The sequence below is a fragment of the Chaetura pelagica genome, unplaced genomic scaffold (assembly GCF_000747805.2).
Source record: "Chaetura pelagica isolate M959 unplaced genomic scaffold, ChaPel_1.0 scaffold109, whole genome shotgun sequence".
Lineage (NCBI taxonomy): Eukaryota > Metazoa > Chordata > Aves > Apodiformes > Apodidae > Chaetura > Chaetura pelagica.
In genome coordinates this window covers 9,750,997-9,757,221 of record NW_009970725.1, presented here as the reverse complement: position 1 = coordinate 9,757,221, position 6,225 = coordinate 9,750,997, and positions in this window count along the sequence as shown.

Here is a 6,225-nt window from a genome sequence, read left to right as displayed (position 1 = left end):
TCTTTCTCAGAATCAGTTTCTCCCTCCCAGCTCTCCCAGGAAAAAGTTTCAAATTCTGAATTTTTAACACAACAAAAAAAAATGCAACAAAATCTTTTTCTAAGAGAGAAGGCCTGAGACTGATGTTTGGGCACTGCTTTTAGCCGCTGGCTGGGACAACAAATGCCACTGAGAGCTGCTATCTATATACTGCTGAAACCATAAAGACAAGCAACTAGGACAAGTATCCCAAGGTCCCAAGTACCTGGAGTTTTGACAAGAGCTACATAAGCCACCTAGAGTGCAGGGGCAAAAGAGAAAAACCTGTATTTTGGCCTGCCTGCCTCCAAAAGTTGAATGCTGTCACTGAAACATTTTCTCTTATTAGGGACATGGAAGCATCAAACGGACAAAAGATCCCTATATCCCCAACAACTGTCATAATATTGTGGAACTATAGGGCGTTTGGATCTCAGTGTTTCAATGAAATTATTTGCTAATCTTTGGAACAGTCCTTTGTTGCCATATCATGGCATCTATACTTTCCCTTTAGTAGTAATTTCTTGCAATGGTTTCTTTAAGGTGTAAATTTCTATTAACTGAGACCTTGAGGAGATCAGATCCATCACATAATTTATGGGAACATTAATGAGGAAAAAAAAACAGACTACAATTCCCCATCTGTGTGAAATGTTTTTGTTAAAAGAGCTGCACGTGTAAGGGCACATTGGAATAATAAGAAAGATGCTGTCACTTAAGTGGCAAGGGCTCCGTGCTTTTATTACAGGTCATTGTGTTAACCAAGAACTTACCACTGTAGAAACCACAGCTAGCCTTGATTCCCGCTACACAAGACAACTTTTGTAGTGTCTAAGTCAGGCTTCAATTCTCACATATGCACCATTAGAAAATAGTGGTTATTTTAATTGCCAGATTGTTTCCAAAACCAATTTCCAGTTTTCTTGAAGAACAGAAGTGGTTTTATAAATGAAAGTCATGTACTTCTTTTTGCAATGTGTTCAGAGGTATGAACATGTTCAGGTAAAGTACTCTCTTAGATGTTTTCAGTGTTTAGGGATAAAAATAAAATATTTCCATTTTTAAAGTTTCATACTTTTATACCCACAACTGTGGGTAGCTACTGTCTTTATTTGCTTCTTCCTTTACATTTTATATGGAGTTCTCTTCCCATTCCCTTCAGCTAAAGGAAAAGTTTACTTCCTGTTCTAGCTAATAGATGATACTTCTTTTTTTCAGAGTAATTAGTTTAGATACATTTTGACAGAAACTTCTTCAACAAAATGTTTTTACTTGTACCCAAAGGCCATGAGCAACCAATATGAGTTTACCTTCAATGCCAGGGGAATGTTCCCATGTATAATCCCATCAGAAGGATGCTCTTCTGGCAATCCAGCAAACATCAGTTAGGACTGGGATGGTTATATAAAGTGCTCACTTATCCTTTATACATTTTGACTTATAAATGTTGCCAGAGCAGGGAGCAGTTTAGAGACTTAAACCTTATAATCTACTTATTTGAGCACTGGCCAATACTAAAGAGAGATGCATATCAACAGTTTTCCAAGTGGAAGCAGACAAGGGGTTGCATTCATTCTATTACGCACACTTGAAGCAGTGTCTCTTTGTGCAAAAAACCCAAAAACATACAAACAAAAAAAACCCCAACATGTAAAATTTATTCAACTTATATTTGTAATGTTTGCTTGCTATTTAATAGCGTTTGCTAAGCCGAAGCCTTGGTGTTTGCAAAAATAGAAAAGGAAATTTTCTGTGGAGAAAACAGAAAAAATACATTTTATCAACAACTCACAACATTTATCCATAGAATGTGAAAAGTTCATTTAAATATGGGCATTTGCCAGAAGTATGAAGTCTGTATCCTTAGCACCTAATTCTTCTATTTCTTACTTTTCAGCTGGGTCCTCTAAGGTCTTGATCTTCCATTTCTTATTCATTGTGTTCCAAGTAGCCAAGAATTTGATGGTAAAATGAAAGATATCTAATGACAGACAGCTCCCATTTTGTGATTGTACAAAAACCTTATATTCATATGCAACTGGAGGCAATTATATTAGGAATCCAGTTTTATGGCTGTGTTTGCCACTGCAGATTTTGCAAGATATTCTCATAGCCTCACCAATCAAAAGTTTTCCTCAATTGTTCTCTGTAAATCATCTTGCAGTTTCACTGGCAGGATGATTCACACCAAGAGCTGCAGCTAGTTTTTGAGCCAAAGGAAGCTGTGTTGATCATGTCTGTATGGCAAAGGCAGGACTGCCTGAGGAGAGGGACTTCCCTGAGGACATCCTGGGTCAGGGAGAAGTGCTTGTAAGATACACTACCTTCTACAGCCCTTATAAAATGCTTTGAGTCAAGGTGGCAGTATGGTTTTGCATGGCATTGGGCTGCAATTGCAGTATTACCCACTGCTTGAGAGCCCATGCTATGCTCCTGCCCCTGAAGGAGCAGTCTGTCTTCACAGGGGTTGAGAAGTATTGACCAAATGCTGTTATACAGGTAAATATATCCTCCTTGCCTAGCTCTTTCGGTTTATTTTGTTGAACAAGGTGTTTTCTTCACTGTCCTGCCTCTAAATGCCTTCATGTTGGTGCTCACACACTGCAATGGTTGCATATGGCTGATACTATCACAATAAGGCAGATGTCTATTCTGCTAAATCACTCTATTTTGTTGCATTTTATTTTTGTTTAATCCTACACAAAACACCAAGCAGAACAAATCTGAGTAAGGAGTAGAGGAATTTAGCCCGTAAGTGCCTATTAAAAGTAAATGCTTCTTCCTATCTTATGGTGTATGAAGTCTAAACTGGAGAAGAACAGAGGCATTTACTGTATTGCCTGGCTTCTTGTTAGCTTTTCTTCAGGTAACCCAGGGTATTTGCAGAGCCCTTGGTCTGCTCTGCTTTCCCTGCAGTACTAGCTGTAATATAGCAATAACTGCTTGGTATACCCACCTCATGCTTAATTTTAGCTTCTTCCATGTTAGTCAGAACAGGAAAGCTTGCACTGCCTAATGTGCCAGAAATAAATGTATTTCTACTTACTGTCACAGTTTCAACAGCTCCAAGTTTAAGGCCACTTGCTTCATTTTTGCTAAATGTGCTTTCTTTCAATCTGTTTGGATCATGGGGATAATATCTTTTGGCTGAAAATTTTTGAGCTGCTTTTCCAAAAAGCAAAATCTGCTTTTCTGTTTTTCCATGTATATCTCTTTTAACTAGAGCAACCTCGCAGGGAAGTCATAAGGGAGTTTAATCCTAATGCCTCTGTAACCAGTTGTACAAAAGGAAGTATTTAGAGACAGAAAGCACCTATTCTCCAAGCTCAGGCTTGGGTTTTGAGATCTTGAGCAAAGAACATTATCAGCCCACTGTCTGGGGAATCTCGTGCTGGAGATTTCTGTGGAAATAATCTGAAACCATAAAGTTTGCACAAAAGTAGCCCTGCTATAAAAGGGCTGGTGTTCGTAGAGGGGTGGCTCGCCTGCTGACTGCGAACCTGCTTCCTTAGGGAAATGGCTCTTCTGCCTTCTAAAGGATCCCTGAAAAATCAGAGGCTTGAAGTTCAGTCCTCGGATGGGTTGGGTAGTATTTCCACTGAGGAAAGCAAAGGCAGTCCCACAGACAAGCCCTGGGGAGAAAACTAACTTACACAGTACATCTCATAGTAGCACCTAATCCCAAGCAGTGGCTTCCCAAAGAAACCTGAGATGCTGCTCTTCAGTTTGGTCACAAGCTAAATGGTGTTCTTTCTGGATAGCTTTGCTTCCTTTTTTTTTAGAAGTCTCTTTCTGATAATTTTATGGAATTTTGTGAATACCTTGTTATCCACTGACCATATATCAAAACTGCTTGGTTTCTAAAAGCTTTTTGTTCTGTACTTGCAGATGGAAGTGAGCAAGATTGCTTTGCTGCTGTCCCAAGCAGTCCTTGCAAAAAAAGCCACTATGATGTCAAAAGAAATATTAAATCTCTGGCATAACAAAAGAGAATCAAAGAGGCTTACAAAAAAATGTTAAAAGTGTTATTTTCCCAACTCACACACACTCAACAGTATTGTAGAAAATTCCTTAAGCAACACAAATGGAAAGAGAAACAAAGTTTAACATTTCAGTGTCTTACTCAGCAAAGTTTTCTGAGGAAAACAGATCAGCTGAAATAGTACACTTTGTTAGTTTTTCCATATTCTTGATTCAAATAAAGATATGTGAGCTACATATGTTCCCGTTTAATTTCAAGATTTTATTCTAGATGTCTTTGATGTACATTAACTTGATATTTTTATTTATTAGTTATTGAAAAGAGTGACACAGAGGGGTAGTGTTGAATGTGCTGTAAGTCAGAGCAGTATTTAGTTTGTAGAGATTTAATCAGAAAAGATTTGTAGAAGGAGGAAATATCTTTTATTAGCCTAGCTGCCATAGTCGAACAAGACACAAATCTAAAAGCTTTGCCCATTTTTCCAATTAAGTCATCCAATCAATATAAAAAAATAAAATAGTATGTTTCTTGTACCCTTAAACTGCAAAAGCTACAGCAACAACAGTATGATGATACCAAACATTAATCATCTGTGCAGACATGACCACGAACCTATGTAACCTCATTGCATCTTCCCCTCTGCCCAGAATATAAAATACGGTTATTGCACTCACAGCTAATGATTTCATTAGAAAAGGAGAGGCTGTAGTTGATGCATTTCATGAGGGAAATGAGCTTAGGCAGATATGATCAGCCTGTCTCAGCCTTGTCTGGCAGGCAGGAGGATGGTGCATGTGGGACAGCTGCAGTGCAGCACAGTACATACGACCAGGAGCAAACTCTCCATTCCAAACCTTGAGCACTCAGAACAAAACAAAAACAAAGCCCTTCTCTGTGATCCTTTGTCAAGTATTGCTGAGGCTCATGAAGAGATGCAGGATTGAGTTTGAGTGACAAGTTTAGCCTCCTCTTAGGGCAAAGGTTTGAAATTCCTTTACCTAATGAGTAATTGTATCATACCACCCCTGCTGAGCTGCTAATAGCAAATGAGAGACATTTGGGGAAAGAAGGAAACTAGTAGTCCTTTCTAATTAAGTATGCCTCTCTCTGAGTCTCTAGATAAATTCCACAATACTTTTTAGCCCATACTTGCATACCACATCTTTTTCTCCCTTTGCTGTTTTTCCTGCATGCTCTATCCACTGCTCTGCAGGCAGAGAATTCCACTTGAATTCCTTTTGTGTCTGGTCATTCCATAGATTAAATCAGAGCCCCTTGGTTTATTATAAGGAATGCAATAATCTTTGCTATCGACATGTCTCAGGACCCTTCCTATTTCTATTTCCACCTTCCAGGTTCCTTTGAGTCTTTTATTTGAGAAAGCCAAAAGCTCTGTTTCTTGAATCTTCTTAAACTACAATCTGTGAATTTATGCATCACCCGATTTATCTCCAGCACTTTGTCTACGCCAAGAGATCCACAGAATGTCATGAAGTGGGCTCAATTCTGCTCCCAGTGTATCACCACTTCTCTCAGACTGGAGCTAGATATGTGCAAGGTCACCCTGAGCCCCAGAGCCCTGCAATGGCTGAGGTGCTCTGCAAGGGCTAGAAATGGCTTACCATAGACCTGCACTTCGTGCTGGTTCTGCCCCATGCCTTCAGTTCCTCTCACGTTCCCCATGCTTCTCACCATTGCAATACAGATAACCCCCTCCAGTGTCCTTCAGTGCCCTTAAACCTCCTGGGCAGCACAAGCCGTGGCTGGCTGGGACATGCCTGTGTGCCAGCCAGCTAGCTAATGTGGACGTGGGGATGGGTTGGGTGGCCACTTTCAGAAGGAACAAAGGCTGAGCTCTGTCTGCATTCCCTTGAGGAACTCTGGCTCTTGTTTCTCTCTGTGGACAAATGGTTCAATCAAATGTTTGGGAACTGAACAACTCTGAGCCCTGTGACCTTCTGCCAAATCTGATTGAAACTGGTGAATTGCATTGCAAAGTTCTTAAGAAAAGAGTGATAAAGGATGTATCATCATATGAACTGCAAAAATCACATAGGAATCATTTTCTTAAGAAATAAGGCTAAAAATCTAACAGCCTGGGTGGAGAATGACATCAGGGAAGCTAGATTTGGCTTCCTGATTCTGAGAGTCAGCCCGTGCATTGCCATAAATAATGTTGCTGACAGACTGTTTTAAATTGCACAACAAATGGACCAGGGCAGGGC